The following is an 18,326-nucleotide window of genomic DNA, read 5'->3' as shown; positions in this document are numbered from 1 at the left end:
TAGTTTTCTTTTCCCCAATAGAGCCCTCTCTCCTGTGTTCTTAGGCCACTAAGTGCCTAAACTTAAACCAAAAACCTAGGATAATTTACCCTGACCTGCATTCCCCCTCCCCACTGCTTCTGTCATCAATCCCTGTTAATCACCAGCTGCATCTTTTTTAGACTCCATATAGGAACCTCACCTGGGCCCCTTAACAAGGGCTGGCCACTGCATTGGCACCCATCTGGCAGTCCCCAAGATTACTACAATGTGGGGTGGCCACACCACTTCCCTGTTGAAAGCCCTTCAGTGACATATCTTCAGACTGAAGTCCAGATTCTACCCTCTTTCTACCTTCACCTGTCACTTCTTATCCTCACACCCTGAGCTCTGGCAATGCCAGACCAGGTACTCACATCTCCCAGAACTAAGTTGTTCCTGCCCCTTGTCTTGATAACACGCTTCCCTCCTTCTCTGTCAAGAACAGCCCTGGGATGTCTTCTAGAAGCTTCAGCTTCAGCATCACTTCTTCCTTGAGGTTTTTCCTGACTCCTCCATCCCATCCCAGGCAGACACCTGTTCACTGATGCCTCTCTGTGTGCCAGGGGCCCAAGGGTCTCCCCTCTATTCCTTTTGCTTCACTTTTCACACTAGTATAACTGGGTGTCTCTCTCTCTTCCCTAATAGGCCAGAGCTCATTTATGGTAGGAATAAAATCTTAGCTTTGTATTCTCTCAAAGCTCTTCTAGAAGGAGGCTCAACTCTGCTTAGGCGCTTCAAAAATTGATTATATATAGTATTGTTGTTTGAAAAAACCATGACAGTGTTGATACCATTGTAGGCTTTTCCATATTCTTTGAAGACAAGTAGGTACAGTCAGTCGAGGGAGGACACCATTAACAGTAGGTGCACAGGGACCTGGCATATGAATGACAGAGATGGCTTCTTTTGAGGAAACACTCTCCTAATGCCCAGCACATACAGGCACCTAGCAAGCATGGCCTCCACCCCATTGTGCCCGGCTCCCAGTCCATCCTCACACATCAGTTCTGATTCCAGATGACATCTGGTGGGCATCATTTCTCTTTTTCGCCATTCACTGCTGCTGTTCAGGTACTGTCACACACCTCACTGAACTTCAGCAACAAGCTCTGGTTCCCTCTCAGCTCTGTCCTGTACCAGTCCAGTTTCCACACACAACAGGGATAACCTTTGTAAAAGATAAGCCCTCCTCTCAAAGCCCTTCAGAGATGACTGTTGAGCTCATCTGAACTTTTTTGATGACCTGCAGAGTCCTTCTGACTGGCCCCAGCCCATCCCTCGAGCCTCCCCTGAGCCTGTCGTTTTCCTCACTGAGCGGCACGCATGGCTTTGTCTAGCTCCTCACACAGGCTGAGCATCTGCCACCATGCAGCCTTCACACACGCAGTTGCTTCTACCTGAACTGCTCTCCCTCCATCCTTCTCCATGACCTCCCCGTGCCAGTCCTTTCAGCCTCAGTCTCGCTGTCCCCTGCGGGACCTCCCTGAGGCATCTCCCACCTTCACAGATGGATCACGGTCCTCCCTGTATTGTGAGTTCTGTGCAGCAGAAACTGCCCTTTCTGCTTCCCCATCTGATCCCAGTGCCTAGCACAGTGCCTGGCACAAGGCAGGAGGTGCTCGAGGAGTAAATGCTGAAAGAAGAAAAACAGAAGGGGAGAGGAGGAAAGGTCTTGGAAGTTCTCATTTGATTGGTAAAAGTGTGGTGTTACTGGGGTTCCTGTTACACTCAAGGTCACATGGATTTAATCTGAGACCTTTTTATAGTTAAAAATGTCAAGCTCCTTTGGAGGCTGAGCCTTCCATATGCACAGAATGTTTTTATTCAGTGTAGCTGTTACCCAACATTTGAGACAGATTTGCTTCAGCCTGGTGGTTTGGCTCTGTCTAGCGTTTGCAGCCATGATCTCCACTCGCTAATTTAGGGCATACCTAGATTTCCAGCGCACATTTCTCCCTCCCGGCAATGTAGGACATAAGCCAGGGGACGTTGGTGTCCCTAGACGGTGCCTCCACATCCTGGCTCCAGAGTCTGTGGTCTCTCTGGGTGCAGTCTGTCTTCTGGGTCACTCCCATTTGTTCTCATTTCACTATTTTTGTCCCTGGCAATTGTCTGGACGGAAATTCACCAGAGTTCAACATTTTTAGTATTATTGGATCTGACAAAGGAGAGGAGCGAAAGGATGGTCCCCCCAGCATGGAGCAGAAACCAGTGCAGACAAAGAAAAGGCAGCAGCTGGATCAAGGCAGGAATCCAGGACTGAGAAGCACCCTGACCTTCACTGGAGGGGGCAAAATGCATCGGGAATGTTCCTCTATCTTAGGACGTTGGCTCTCTCCAAGCTCACCCCACATGTTCAAAAGCAACCAGGAGTGGAGGTGAGAATTAATAGTCCACCATGAGTGGTAGCAAGCACAGCAAATGGAATAACAAACCCCTCGGGTTTAGATCTGGCCAAACCACCAGCCTCTCAAGATTTTGGTTGCTTCACCCCTACAATGAAATGATTGAAGATTTCTAAGCTCAATAATTTCTGTGAAGAAATGTCATTTACCACATCTCTGCATTATGCACCTCTAGTAAATGTTTAATGATCTGCGATAAGTTTGAGAGTCACATTAGTGATTTCAACTTTCTGTATTTGACAAGTGTTCTAATTACCCACCAAGTGAGGAAGAGCTGAGGAAGAAATGAGCTGAGGACTGGCGAGAGGTTGTAGCAATTTGTGTTGTACTTGGACCTGCTTTGTCAAGTTGTGAACAATTAGTCTCACAGCTGAAAAACAACTGCTGCATGCAAAGCAGGTGATCTGAAATCAGGACCACTGCTCCTGATGCCCATTCCCACTCGTGCACATTTACCCTATCTGGATTTGGTGCTCAGCCCTGACAGGTGCTGGCTGATGATCTTCATGGCATGGTGTGTGGTAGACGGCTGTGGTTTATAGAGGGGAGGAAGCCGAGGCTTGGAGAGGCCTAACAGCCAGTCCAGGGTTGCAGGGGACAAGTGGGAAGGCCAGCACTCAACCCTGGACTGCCTGATTCCACCCAAACATCCCAATGTGGGCAGGCAGGAGATGACCTTGGATGGACTCACAGACCTGAAAAGACCATTTGGTTGATCTGGGCGGCAGCACATATTGGGAACCAGGTAAATCTGCTTCTCAGTCCCTGCTTGGGGACTTCAAGACCATCACTTAGAAACCCTTCTTGCAAAGTGAGAGTAATATCTGCCTCCTTGGGTTGTTGAAGAGAACGTAGACACAGTACCTGCTACTTGGCAGGTGCTTTGAAAAAAAAAAATAGTTTCTTTCCCTTCAGTTAGAGGAAGGATTGAATCATGCAGAGTTCTTCAGGTCCAAAGGCATTTCAGCCTCCTCCAGGTTTCTCTGCCAGCCCCTCCCTTCTTGGTCATCAATGTGGTGTTCTTTAGTTCTTAACCAATATGGCCCCTGTTTTGAGCGTGTTTCATCACATGTTCCTTTGCCATGCTAGATCCCTGTTAATTTCAGTAGGGATGGCACCAGGTTCAAGAAGCTGAAGAAGAGGCCCAAAGCCAACAAGCAAGACACAAGATTTTATTATGGGGAACTTACACACAGGAACGGCCCAGTGGTGGCAGTCTGGACAGAACTGCACCTGCTTGTAAAAAGGACACAGTTTGAGGCTGGGTGCAGTGGCTCACTCTTGTAATCCCAGCACTTTGGGAGGCCGAGGCGGGTGGATCACGAGGTCAGGAGATCGAGACCATCCTGGCTAACACGGTGAAACCCCGTCTCTACTGAAAATGCAAAAAATTAGCCTGGCGTGGTGGCGGGCACCTGTAGTCCCAGCTACTTGGGAGGCTGAGGCAGGAGAATGGCGTGAACCCGGGAGGCGGAGGTTGCAGTGAGCTGAGATCCAGCCACTGCACTCCAGCCTGGGTGACAGAGCCAGACTCCGTCTCAAATAAAAAAAAAGGACGCAGTTTGTATAGCATCTTCACTTAGCATCCTCCCCCTAGCACCCTCCACGTGGCAACCCTCATTTCTTGAGATAACTGCTGTCAGGTGTGTCTGCTATGAGGCTTATTCTCGGGGTATAGGTAAGTTTCTGCTGTCTGGTGCATCTACCATGCCTCTTCTGAGCCTCCAACAGAGTCTGCAATTGAATGAAAATCCAAGCCTTGGAAGAAGGTGAGCTTGTGAAGTTTCCTGTCCTGCTCTGTGGCTTTCTGAGCACGGTGCTGCTCCTTGGCTATCCGGAGTTCCCAGGGGAAGGTCAGGAAGGCCTTTGCTGAGGCCTCTGATGCTCATCTGGCCAGGCACTGCTGCAGACTCCATGGCAGTGAGCCCCCTCTGGACAAGCACACATCAAGTGTGGTCACCACAGGGTCTGATCACAGAGCTTTGTGCACACTCACCTGACTACCTGTGCAAGACAGAAACCTCGCTAAGGAACTCCTAAGATGGGCCACACATAGTTAGGGGTTAACCCGAAGGCAAACTTGGGGCTTGGCAGATTCTCTAAAACAGTGACTCCCAAGTTGTTGGCATATAGCAGGGTGATGCTACCAAGAGAGGAACTGCAGACGGGGCGCTAACTGGGCCTGTGCTGGGAGACCTTCTGCCTGGCTGTGGGTCTCTGGTCTCAGGCCACAGACAACAGGTCCTGAGAGTGGGAAGAGCCGCTGCTGGGAGCCACGTCCATTTCCCTCGCACCAGTCTGCAGAGGTCAGTCTTCATGTCTAAGCCTTCCAGCTCCTTGCTGTGTCATTCCCCATGGGTAAAATGAAGGCGGATCATGCCCATGAGTGCTGTGGCCTAGAATGACTCTCACCGCAGCCTATTTATTCCACTAAGCCAGCCTGCTCCACTGTGTGGACTCCCTAAACTCTTGCAAAATGCTCCTATAAGTGGGTACCTTGTATAGAGATTCTCAGTACCCTTCTCCAGCCCTTTTTTATGGGGAAATGAGAGGCTGTAGGGCTGGGACGATGAGAAGCACTGAACAGGCCTGTGTCTGCCTGGTGTTTTGTGGTGGAGATCTCTACCTTAGTAAAACACATAGACCAATTTTAGCAGGAAAATTCAAGGATGTGTTACGCGGTTTTTGCTGTAGATATATGTCATGTTTCTTGTAGAAAATACAAACAGGCAAAAAGGAAAAATTGCCTGTAATCTCCTCCCCTCCCCAACCACTGTTACCAATTACGGGTACATCTTTCCAGCCTTTTTTCATACATAATCTCACTTTCCCCCTAGGGAAATTACACTCTGCATACAGGTTTAAAACAGATTTTCCCCTTCCTCCTCAAACACAGAGTAATGGAAAATAATCTAAACATTTCTTAATGCTTCCAAATAATGGATATGAACTTCCAATCCCTTGTTCCTCCAAAACTGTGGTGTCCTTAGGACCTTACTTTATAGTATTAATATTTATTGTTGGCTGTAGTCTTCTTTGAGATTACGGTTTTTTATTTAGTTTTTTTCTAAAGCTTCCTGTGTTGTGGGTTTGTTATCTCTTGCTGCTGTCAATGAGTCTGCATGAAACAGAATTCCTTCTCCTTTCTGGATTAGTCCTTATCTTTTTTGACTTGAAAATCATGTAGGCCCTGGTGTTTGCACTATACATAAACTGAAAGTAAACAACATCTAAGTTAGGGACAGAAGGTCACAAGTACTTAAGGTTTTTCCTAGAGCAGAGTATGACTGGTGTGTGGTTAGAATGTAGTCTTCAACCTGGGACTCCGTGCTTACCCTTCAGAGCTAGTCTATGTCATTTGGTCATTTTCTCATCTTTTATAGGAAAAGTTATTTTTCTTTAGTCATTCTGGGAATTGGCGTAACCACCACAGCATTTCATGGAGAAAAGAAATTCTCTTAGCTGTCAGATAATTCCTGTCTAGGTGACACCTCTCTTGGGTTAGATGCTTCTTTTTTTTCCTCCACAATTTGAAGGTTTAAATAAAACGTAGCCGGCCGGGCGCGGTGGCTCAAGCCTGTAATCCCAGCACTTTGGGAGGCCGAGACGGGCGGATCACGAGGTCAGGAGATCGAGACCATCCTGGCTAACACGGTGAAACACCGTCTCTACTAAAAACTACAAAAAACTAGCCGGGTGAGGCGGCGGGCGCCTGTAGTCCCAGCTACTTGGGAGGCTGAGGCAGGAGAATGGCCTGAATCCGGGAGGCGGAGCTTGCACTGAGCTGAGATCCGGCCACTGTGCTCCAGCCTGGGCGACAGAGCAAGACTCCGTCTCAAAAAAAAAAAAAAAAAAAAACGTAGCCAGTGTAGAGAGTGGGATGATTGCAATTATGGAGGCAGAAAGATAAGAAGTTTGAAGTTCAGGTGAAGCACATGTCCCATCACCAAGATAAAACAAACAGTGACTCAGTCAAGAATCTGAGTTTTGGCTTAATTTCTCATGCATGTGCATTGTAGGTCATCTTTGAATTTATTTGACTTGTGAAAACAATTTTAACTACAAATAAACACACAAGCAGTATAAATACAGAAACCCCACACAGGCAGGGACCTCCCTTTGGTGAGAACGCTATAGGCACAGATGAATCATGCTGAGATAGTTTGCATCTGTGAGGTTCATGTGAACTTCGAGGCCACCAGCCCTCAAGACAAAAATAAATACCCTTCAAAGACTTTGTAGCTTCCAAGAATTATTCATGTGGAAACCAAATGAAGATGTTGATTTCCAAGAAAGAGATCTCACAACTACAGTGGATGACTGAGTGATTCCAGCCAAACACAAGAAAGTGTTAACTTTTTAAATCTATTATTGAAGGAATGTAATTGTAATTATGGTACATTACTTTAGGATTCTGGGGTAGTTTTAAGCACTTAGCTTTAAGCACTCCAGTTTAGCCTTTTGAACAGCAAATTCATGTTTCAAATTACAATGAATGTCTCTATTAATGCGCTTTCTAATTCCTTCTAAACCTCACTCCTAAATTGCACCAGACTGGAGCCATAACGGGTTGCATGTGGGAAGCCTCCATCTGCTTTTCTCCTTTGAGAGGTGGTTGTGAATGAGACCAGCCAATGGGAATAAGATAATAATTGTGTTCTAAGAGCCTCTTGTTCTGTGGAGTGTGTGACTTACTGACTGATGCTAAACATTTGAAATTGTAAATTTGAATAAGTCCATAGAAATTGGGACACAGAAACGTGGGTCTTAAAGGATGGTGCTTCTTCCGAGTGTTTTCTGGAGTGGTGTTATGGTAGGAAGTGCCTCTCAGTAATGCTGTTGTAAAGACAACCTTACAACTTGAAACTTGCCCCCAGAAAAAACACTTGAAAATAGTAGATCGAGGATGACAAATTTCTGGTGAATTCACTAGAGTGTGTTATCTTCCAGTGAATTTATCTCTTCACTGATTTTATTCATTCCTATGAAATATCTAAGGGTGAACTGGTCTCTTTTCATTTTATAGTTTGAGAAAGAAGTTAAACCCTAAGTAACTATAATAGTTTCTCTAGAACTTAAGATATTTTTTATGCACCTGAAGATTTTTTTTTCAGCCTTACTAGGCCATGGTATAAATATTTCTCCTATTTCTTGTGTTGAAATGGGAGGTATCTCTTTTCTTTCAGGAAGCTGAGTTTCCACTTTTGGCATAACTAATCCCAGCAAAAACAGGAAACAGTTTATCTATCAAAAATCACACTCCTGATTTTGTCCATGATGTTCTTCCTCCTTTCTTGTTCCCTACTGTCTACACTTAAATAATTCAGATTCATAACCCAGCCCTATGAGAGCATGAGGGAGTATGGGGATAAAAGCCACCCCACTGAGGCTTCTCACAAGGACCAAACAGTGCCTCTCAGTGCCTCTTTGGCCATGGGTCTCTGTCTACAGAGTCTCACCATTGGGGGTGCCATTTTCTGGTCATCCACCCTTTCCCCAGCCTCATTTTCCAACTGGACCAGTCATAGCATTGAATGTCCCTTGTGAACTCTGGAAGGAGAGTTTTCCCCTTTGAGCCTGTGGAGGTGCTGTCTTTGGCTCTGGTTAAATCTTTGCTGACATCACAGGTGCCTCTCAAGTCAGCTTACGTAGGTCCAGCTGGTTCCTGCTTAGATATCCTCCTTTCTCTCTTTCTCATCTCTGCAGCTTGCTGTAGAGGCTGCTCCCACAGTTCTTTAGCCTTTCATGTGCCGCCATCTTTGTCCATTCAATTGGCTCCTCCGAGATTCAGCGCCCTCCTTCTTTTCCCCTCCCCTACTTTTTCCTTGTATTTCTCAGTAAGTACTCTTCATCTTTTCAGGACCACATTCCCAAATGTCACCAGCTCACCTGCGTCTCAGTATTCCCTGGCCTGGGCCACCTCTTTGTGGATGATGACTCTCCTCCCTCAGAAATTTATTTTGTATATTTATAAATACACAAAATGTGTTCATGTACATGTTTCCTTCATGAAACATTTATTTTAAAAAACTGATTACATATGCAGTATGTTACTTATGTACATTTTTTTTTTTTTTCCGGCTGAGCACAGGGGACTTTATTAATGGCACATGACAAGGTGGGGCTCTCTAGACCCCTCCCTTTTCAGGGGGTCTGCATGGGAACTTGAGAAAGGGAAATTCTCAGTGTTGTTGGGGACTGAGTGTGGCAGTAACTCCCCAGCAGTGAGGGCCTCTCTCTTCCTCTCTCGCTCTCGCTAGGGTTGGTGGTCCAGGGGTCTTACTCCTTGGTGGTCATGTGGGCCATGAGATCCACCACCCTGTTGCTGTAGACAAATTCATTGTCATACCAGGAAATGAGCTTCAATGACACGTGGTCGTTGAAGCCAATGCCAGCCCCAGCATTGAAGGTTGAAAAGTGGATGTCGCTGTTGAAGTCAGAGGAGACAACCTGGTGGTCAGTAGTATAGCCCAGGATGCCCTTGAGAGGGCCTTGGATGCCTGCTTCAAATATGATGTTATCATATTTGGCAGGTTTTTCCGGACAGCAGTTCAGGTCCACGACTGACACACTGGCAGTGGGGACACGGAAGGCTATGCCAGTGAACTTCCTGTTTAGCTCAGGGATGACCTTGCCCACAACCTCAGCAGCACCAGTAGAGGCCCGGATGATGTTCTGGAGAGCGCCGTGGCTCTCACACCACAGTTTCCTGGAGGGGCCATTCACAGTCTTCTGGGTGATGGCGTGGACTGTGGTCATGAGTCCTTCCACGATACCAAAGTTGTCATGGATGACCTTGGCCAGAGGCACTAAGCAGTTGGTGATACAGGAGGCATTGCGGATGATCTTGAGGCTGTTGTCATTACTTCTCATGGTTCACGCCCATCACGAACATGGGGGCGTCAGCAGAGGGAGCAGAGATGATGATCCTTTTGGCTCCCCGCTGCAAGTGAGCCCCAGCCTTCTCCATGGTGGTGAAGACACCGGTGGATTCCACTATATACTCAGCACCAGCATTGCCCCATTTGATTTTGGAGGGATCTCGCTCCTGGAAGATGGTGATGGAATTTTCGTTGATAACAAGCTTCCCATTGTCAGCCTTGATGGTGCCATGAAATTTGCCATGGGTGGAATCATACTAGAACACACAGACCATGTAGTTGAGGTTAATGAAGGGGTCATTGATGGCAACAATATCCACTTTATCAGAGTTAAAAGCAGCCCTGGTGACCAGGCACCCAATACAACCAAATCCGTTGACTCTGACCTTCACCTTCACCATAGTGTCTCAGAGATGCGGCTGGCAATGACAGAGAAGATGCAGCTGTCTGTCAAATGGGAGGAGCAGAGAGCTACTTATGTACAATTTAAATATGCAAATAAACAAGATTAAGAAAAGAAAGACATGATATTCTTACCATCCAAAGATGATGACTGACTTGTACCTCTCGTCATCCAGGTCTCTCCTTGTCCTGTTCTTGTGTGATTTCCCTGTTCACATGTGGCACCTCTCAGAGCTGAATTGGCCTGCATGGTAGAGAGCTGAAGGCCATCCACCTTGTAACATCCTTAAAACTTACCCTCACTCTCCTGACAGCCATGCCAAAGAGCTGAATCACAACAAGTGTCTCATGGATGGAAGCTCTTCCATTTTGTTACATTTCAACTGTTTTTAACTTGCTTATTTTTAATTGTACTAACCCTTCCTCTTCACTGTCAACCAAAAGATCATGAAAGACTATTGATTTCTAAAGTTCAAGTAAAGACTATGGCTTACCATTTCTTTTAGCTGGACGAGGAAGGGGTTTGGGAGAGAAGCATTGGGAATGAGTTGACTTACTCTCTTATGGAACCCAGGTAGACCACCAGTGACTGCTGCTTTCTTTCACTAGCCCTCACAAGCCTTTCTTTCATAATCTACTCTAGAATCTGTTTTTGGACAGGATCTGTCTCTGTCACCCAGGCTGGAGTGCAGTGGTAGCTTGATCTTGGCTCGCTGCAACCTCTACCTCCCAGGTTCAAACCATTCTCCCACCTCAGCCTCCCGAGTAAGTGGGACTACAGGCATGTGCCACCAAGCCTGGCTAATATTTTGTATTTTTGCTAGAGACGGGGTCTCATGATGTTGTCCAGGTTGGTCATGAACTCCTGAACTCAAGTGATCCTCCCATCTCAGCCTCCTAAAGTGCTGGGATTACAGGTGTGAGCCACTGTCCCCAGCCTACTCTAGAATCTTATCAAGACTGGATAAGACAGCTCTCCCCTTCTCACATTGCAGAATCCATAGTCTCCCATGTTAAAAATTACACCTGACTTGCCTATCTCTAATCTTTGTTCACAGCCACATCTCTTCTTCACTGCCCTTCCTTCTAGATCCCTAACAGTACTGCGACAGCCTCATTTTTGAGGACTTTTGGGACCCTAAGATATAATCCATTGAAACCAGAGGATTTGATCCCTTTTATTGCAGCAAGATTCTCCTCTGTAATATTTTTATCTGTTTTGGAGCCTTAGTTTTTCTTGTGGTGTTTCTCCACCTTCTCAATGTGAGAGGGAAGATAATACTTCTAATCCTGGTGATGAGGGAAGGTCATTCCAGAGAAGCAGCAAATACAAAAATCAAGTAAGAATCAGAACAAGAAAGCCCAAGCTTCAAGTCAGAACTAGTGGAAATGAGGTTAGTGGGAGCCCACCCTGATCCCCCTTATCTGGAAAACTATTTAAGAGAAGAACCAGAATGGAAAAAGCCAGAGAGAGGGGGAGAGAACCTGGAACCTGGCGTTCTCCCAGACAAGCCCCCACCACAGTCTCAGCCTCTTTACCTCTGCCTGTGCATCTCAAAACAAAAAAAAAAAAAAAAAAAAAAAACATGGAAGCAGAGAGAGATGGCCTGCTGTGGCCTTTTTCCAAGAGGGAGCAGAACAGTTCCGATTTTACATCCAACAGGACTTCAAGAGTAGGGGGTGAGGCTCCAGGAGTGAAGCCCACCATATCCCTAAGCTATAGGTCAGTCAAGTGCTTCCATCCCTGAATCTGACCCACACATGGTAGAAAGGTGGAAAGATGTTAGATGTTCGTCCCATAGTTAGATTTGGGCATTGTTATAAAGGAACCTGGTTTTGGAAAACAACAATCCACACGAGTATATTAAAGACTCAGAAAAGTCCCGTGACAAAGAAGAATGTTTCCTGAACTCTTTCAAGCACGAGGAGTCTTCGTTTGGGGGTCCCCTGTTTTCATTCACACGGGATTCCACTGGAAATGTTGTAGAGGCCAACCTAAATTAACTGATTTATTCTGTGAGGAGGAGTTTGACAGGTAGCTGAGGTTAGAAGGTAGATGAGAGAACGGACCTGTTTTTCTGTGTTTTCACTTAATATGTTAGTTCAGTTCTCGGCTTTGTTTTTCTCCCCTTTTTCTATATGCATCCCCTAGAACACTTGTTTCAGTTTTATAATTTAACTACCATATAGATATGACTATTCACAAATCTTTTTTAGCCCTGACCTCATTCCTGAGCACCACTCCCACATTTCCAACTGTGTCTTCACTAGCCCCTCCACCTGACATCAGGCATATGCCCCAAATTCAGATGCCCAAAATGCAATGTCTTCTCCAGACCACCTCTTCTGCTTGTCTCTCCTGTGTTAATAGCATCATCGTCCTTCATTGCCCAAGCTGGGAACCTCAGCAGATTTGCAGGCATTTTCTTCTCCTTTAATTCTCACATAATTTTTTTAAATTATGTATTTTATCTCTAAGAATTTTCTGTTTCCACAGACATAGTTCAGACTCATTTTTTACTTGGACAGTTGTAAGAGCCTTGGATAAATTATGGGTTGAGTAGAATTTTTGCAGGAAAAGGGGATTTGGTGTGGGAATCCTTTATATACATCTCTTTGTCACAATAAAATTAAAAATTATGGATATGCTTGGGAAAATGTTAAGGAGACTCTAACATTAATATTAATGAACAGAGTGAGGTTTCAAAGCTATTGAGCAAGGGATTCAAGAATACCCCCAACTCCGCTGTCAATCTTCCTTCTTTTCTGTGGAATGTTGGGGGGATCTGAACACGTGAATGGAAATGACAATGAGAAATCTTCAAAATGTTAAATTTTTATTTAACAATAAAATGTGAGACAACCATTTTATTCTTAAAGCCTAAGCGAGGTCACAAAAAATTTTTTTTTCTTTTGTACAATTCCTTAAGATCCCATTTGTAGACACTTATAATCACCCAAAAATAACGAAGTTCCAAGTAAATTACTATCCTACTGACTCTTTGTGAGTTTAATTTATTCATTCAGCATCACTAATAATCTATAAAGTCCCTTCATACATACACTCATTTAGTCTGAAGAAAGTGGTATTTATCAAGTGGGGAAAATTGATTCTCAGAGTGGCTAACTCACTTTCCCAGTATACTTAATTCATAGCTTGAAATTGACTTTGGACTGCAAACTTTGATCACTTTTCATTTCACCGTAGCCGGCTCCCAAACCCAACTTAATGGGTTATGTTCAATGAATGAGAGATGGGCTTCCCAGGCCTTTGCTGTGTAAGGAACTGGCACTGGGTAACTGTAACCAGGCAGAGCCAGAGAGGCCTTACAAGTAGGGCCGGTGTGCAGCATCTAGCCTGTGTAACCCAACCATGAACCACAGATGAGCCTCCCTGCCTCGCCAGATGAAGTAATGTAACTTATTTTGAACAGGAGCATGTGGCAAAGAAGAGGTCCTGTTTACTTCCACAGTGCACACTGCAAGACATTCTCAGTACATTATGCAGTCTAGATCTCATTGTTTATGGGTCTGGTTTTGCCCTCATGCAGCAGACGTAGTTCCTGATTTATAGCACCCTAAAGAAACTACAGTGAAGGATGCCTCAAGATTCTTGGCAGGCAAATACAGACAAAACTCCTTTACATGTTTTTTAAGAATTCCAGGGATGGAGATCCATGAGCTTTGGTCAGATGTATAAAGTGAAGATCAAGAAATTGTTTTCCCTTTTCCAACCATAGAATTTTACTGATTTGATGTGATTTCCTCCTGTTTGTTTCACTCTGAGCATGAAGAACTGGTCACCCACTGTTCTCTGAATAAACCCATTTTAAATGCATGAAGGCAAGTGTGATGAGATTGTTCCTCATTCTTTCCCTCAGGCTAAAATACCACTTTTTGCTTTAGCCTCTTCAAAGCTTCTATTTTCCACCCCTTGAATTGTGTTTACTCCTCTTCTTGGGACCCTGCTCAGTTGTTCCGTCACATTGCTATTTTTCAAGTAAAGAGGCCTGAATCAGACACAAATCAAACAAGGGTGTGACCAATCCAGGGTATTAGTGAAGAAATTATTTCCTGGGCTCTGCAAGTCCTACCTGTCTTGGCACACAAATAGTGAGCCATTGTAGTCAACAGTCACCTTTAAAAAGAAGAGAAAAGTTCATCCTACTCATAAATAGTCTGCAGTAGAGAGAAAAATAAATGCCTTTGGTGGCTTCACCTGTTCTGGCTACTTGCTGTGAGGAAGAAAATGTGCTTGATTTGGCACTTAACAAATGGTTGTACACATTTGTGCTAGGGAACCGTGCGATATTGTGAATTTTAGATATTGACCCTGCACTAGAGAGAAGCAGAATACATATCCTCTGATGCAAATGAAAAATAAAGCATTGTGTGATATACACATTGAAATCTAAACATGCAGGCAAAACTTTTTCAGCAAGATGCCTTTAAAAGGGTGCTGAATAAGAAATCACTGAGATTTTCAGATCTGAATCTAGTTTGAACTCGAGTCCTTTAAGAGAAAGTTCTAAAACCCACCAATTAGGAATGTAAAATTGTACAGTCACTTTGGAAAGCTAACTGGTGGTTCTTCAGAAAGTTAAGGTTACCATATGGCTCAATAATTTCACTCCTGGGTATATGCCCAAGAGAACTAAAAACATATATTTACACAAAAAGTTGTACACAAATGTTCATTGCAGCATTATTCACTATTTTTTTAAAAATGGAAACAAATGTCTGCCAACTAATGGATGGATAAACAAAATGTGTTCATGTGATGGAATATTATTTAGTCACAAGAAGGAATGAAGTACTGATGCATGCTGTAACATGGATGAACCTTGAAAACATACGTTTAGCAAATGAAACCAGTCATAAAGACCATGTATTGTATAATGCCATTCATATTAAATGTCCAGAATAGATTAATCCATAGAGACAAAGTAGATTAGTATTTGCCAGGGCTTAGAAGGAAGGAGAGATGGGGAGTGGCTACTAAAATGTACAGGGGATAGGGAGTCCTTTTTCAGATTTTGAAAATCCTGGAATTGGGCCGGTTGCGGTGGCTCACGCCTGTAATCCCAACACTTTGGGAGGCCAAGACAGGCTGATCATGAGGTCGGGAGATCGAGACCATCCTGGCTAACACGGTGAAACCCCGTCTCTACTAAAAATACGAAAAAACTAGCTGGGCATGGTAGCCTGTAGTCCCAGCTACTCGGGAGGCTGAGGCAGGAGAATGGCGTGAACCCGGGAGGCGGAGCTTGCAGTGAGCCGAGATTGCGCCACTGCACTCCAGCCTAGGCAACAGAGCAAGACTCCGTCTAAAAAAAAAAAAAAAAATAGAAAAAAAGAAAATGTCCTGGAATTGGATAATGGTGATGGTCGCACAACCCTGAGAATGTACCAAAAAACACTGACTTGTATCACTTTAAGAGGGTGAATTTTATGGTATGCAGACTGTAATTCAAAACCAGAAAGCAAACACGTAGACCTCTTTTTTTGAGAAATGATATGCACCTTGAAAACCTTTCATTAATGACGAAGGCATTTACCTGATCTGGAAAATGTTGTGTTGGTGTGCTGGGTTTCATGAGTGTTGCTGGTAGCCAAGATGGTAGACTAAGATGTTTCTGCAGATAGTGGCTGAATATGACACTGAGAAATTATTCTGGGTGGTATGAATACAGACTGGGCTGGTTGTGAAGAAAGCAAGGAACATTGGACTCAGCTATGGCTCTATGAGTGGTCACTTATTTTTGCTGCTACTTAAAGATCTGAAATATTTTTCCCTTGACTGTCATTTGTGAATATTAAGCCTAGGAGCTTAATTGCATAGTTGGGGTCTTGTTAAATGAATCATCATATTTGCAGACTTATTTAGTAGTTTCCATTCTGAAAATTGAATGACAAGAAATACACCCAAACTGATTCCAGGCTATTAGGTTTACTTTTTTCCCTTCAGCTATTTTTTAATACCATTAATTAGCATCTGCAGAGTAGCCATCCTCTGACGATGGTAAGGTAACCCTGGCTTGTCCCTCAGCTGTCCTGCTTTCTTTCCCAACAATGCGTTTCTAATACTTTTGAAAGAGAACAACACTTCTGCTGCATCCAAACAGAATCCACAAGGTCTGATGCTTTTGAACAAAATGGATGTTTCCTCCCTGTGCCTTGAAATTGATATACACTGTCAAAAAGGGTTTTCCAAATGGTTTCTCTTTGTCACCTTGTACCAGATTTTCTCCTCCATTCTGGAAATGTGCAGTTTAATGTTGCGTTTCGAATCACTTTCAGCTGAAAGAGTGTGTAATGGAATCAGGGCATCCATGAATACTCTTAACAGTGTCAGAGATGCCTTTTTGTTTGTAGCTCTGTGTTCCAAGGGGACTGATGACAACAATGAAATTACACTGGGGGCCTTGCTCAGTAACAGGTTCCTTGTCTGTGATGATTTAAGAGAAATAGTAAGGGCGGCTTCTCCCATCCTGTTGCTTCTGTGTTTGGTTTATATTTCTTAGAATCTAAATTGTGGTGATTATCACCTCCTGAGAAGAAAAGTAGTAACTGGAGTCCTTGTCAGTATTTTCCTACCCCAGTGTGTATCAGATTTCTTTTCAGAAGCATTTCACTCTAACGCTGAAAGTTGCCTTGAAATCACCTGATTGTGCCCCTTTTTGTTATTAGCAAGGATGCCAGGGCCCAGAGTTAAAGACTATTAACAGTAGCCCACTGTGGAGCTGGCACCTATAATTTCAGATTCCCAGGCCGGTGCTGTTTCTGCCACAACACACAGGCTCCTACCACCAATTACTCACATATGTGTGAATTTCCTCCAAAGCCATGAACCTTCTGAGCTGGAGGAGGGCTTGACAATTAGCCTTTGTCCCACAGTCTTTATCATTTCGTGCTTTGGCTGTCACAGTATAGCCTTCCAGGTTAACTGTCAGAACCTAACAACCCAGAAAGGGTAGATGATGGCAGGCCCTTCCTCACGCACGCGTGTGTGTGTTCTACATTGGCACACATTTAACTACATGAGTGGGTGGATTCCATGCTACAGGGGTGGCCGATTGCTTAGGAATTAAAGATGGGAACGAAGTTCTGCACTCCCAGGACTTTTTTAAACTAGAGCCTCAAAGCATTTTGCTTTGCCATTCAGCAAGTTCTCTTGCTGCGGAGAGAAGAAACCAGGGTATAACAAAGTAAAATGACTTGGTTTGGAATTGGACTTCAGATGTGAGTTTGATCGCTGCCCTTTGTCTTACTTAGAGGACTATTTTATTTTTATTTATTTTTATTTTATTTATTTTATTTTTTTGAGATGGAGTCTCACTCTGTCGCCCAGGCTGGAGTGCAGTGGCCGGATCTCGGCTCACTGCAAGCTCCTCCTCCTGGGTTCACGCCATTCTCCTGCCTCAGCCTCCCAAGTAGCTGGGACTACAGGCGCCTGCCACCGCACCCGGCTAATTTTTTGTAGTTTTAGTAGAGACGGGGTTTCACCGTGGTCTCAATCTCCTGACCTCATGATCCGCCCGCCTTGGCCTCCCAAAGTGCTGGGATTACAGGCGTGTGCCACTGCGCCGGCCACTTGGAGGGCTTTTAATACCTTTTACTCCATAGAAATTGGACTCCTGAACACCATTACCTGCTTCTCAAGTCCAGCAGCTTGGGGATTTTGGATTTCTTTTCCATTTCTACTCTACAGAGAGATGCTACCTTTATTTTTTAGTTGGGCTGTATATTTGTGTATGTGCACATGTATAATTTTTTTCCCTTTCTCTTTCCCACCTCATGTTATAGGTCATTGTTGTGTGTCTAGAGCAGAGGGAGTGCTTGGGAGGTTCTGCCACATGGGCAAAGCTTTCTACTGAGGCTGAAAAGCTCTATGCCTATTAATTGTCTCCATGCCATGTTTACATGGCACCTATTTATTATTTGACTGTGAATTTGGGGATTTTGTCTGGTTTTAAGACAAAAGGTTTTTACCTTGAGAGGGCAGAAGGGCTGAAGTGTGCTCTGGAATGTACCCTGCCAGAACATGGGCTTTTAGGCTTTCTGAGGGTGACACGAAGAAGGTGCTGACAGAGTGTTCCTGTGTTTGGACTACTTGATTCTCCAAACTTCGTCTTCCCCTTAAAACTTAATTTATGCTGGGCATGGTGGCTCATGCCTGCCATCCCAGCACTTTGGGAGGCTTAGGTGTGAGGATCACTTAAACCCAGTACTAAAAAATTTTTTTAAATTGCCAGGCACAGTGGCTCATGCCTGTAATCTCAGTACTTTGTGAGGCCGAGGCGGGCGGATCACCTGAGGTCGGGAGTTTGAAACCAGCCTGACCAACATGGAGAAACCTTGTCTCTACTAAAAATACAAAATTAGCCAGGCCTGGTGGTGCGTGCCTGTAATCCCAGCTACTTGGGAGGCTGAGGCAGGGGAATCGCTTGAATCTGGGAGGTGAAGGTTGCGGTGAGTCGAGCTCGTACCATTGTACTCGCGCCTGGGCGACAAGAGTGAAACTCCGTCTCAAAAAAAAATTTTTTTTTTTTTAATTAACCAGGCATGGTGGCACATGCCTGTGGTCCCAGCTACTCAAGAGGCTGAGGTGAGAGGA

The 18,326-nt window shown here is 44.6% G+C and overlaps 1 protein-coding gene and 1 pseudogene across 4 annotated transcripts in view; one reads left to right on the top strand and one right to left on the bottom strand.

The window, feature by feature from the left end:
- Nucleotides 1-18,326, top strand: part of PPM1H (protein phosphatase, Mg2+/Mn2+ dependent 1H) — a 288,361-nt gene that overhangs the window by 166,743 nt on the left and 103,292 nt on the right. The window lies entirely within an intron of this gene.
- On the bottom strand, nt 8,706-9,708 carry LOC101023551 (annotated as a pseudogene).

The sequence above is a fragment of the Papio anubis genome, chromosome 9 (assembly GCF_008728515.1).
Source record: "Papio anubis isolate 15944 chromosome 9, Panubis1.0, whole genome shotgun sequence".
NCBI lineage: Eukaryota > Metazoa > Chordata > Mammalia > Primates > Cercopithecidae > Papio > Papio anubis.
The sequence above is the reverse complement of the archived record's forward strand: the minus strand, read 5'-3'. Positions and strand labels throughout refer to the sequence as shown.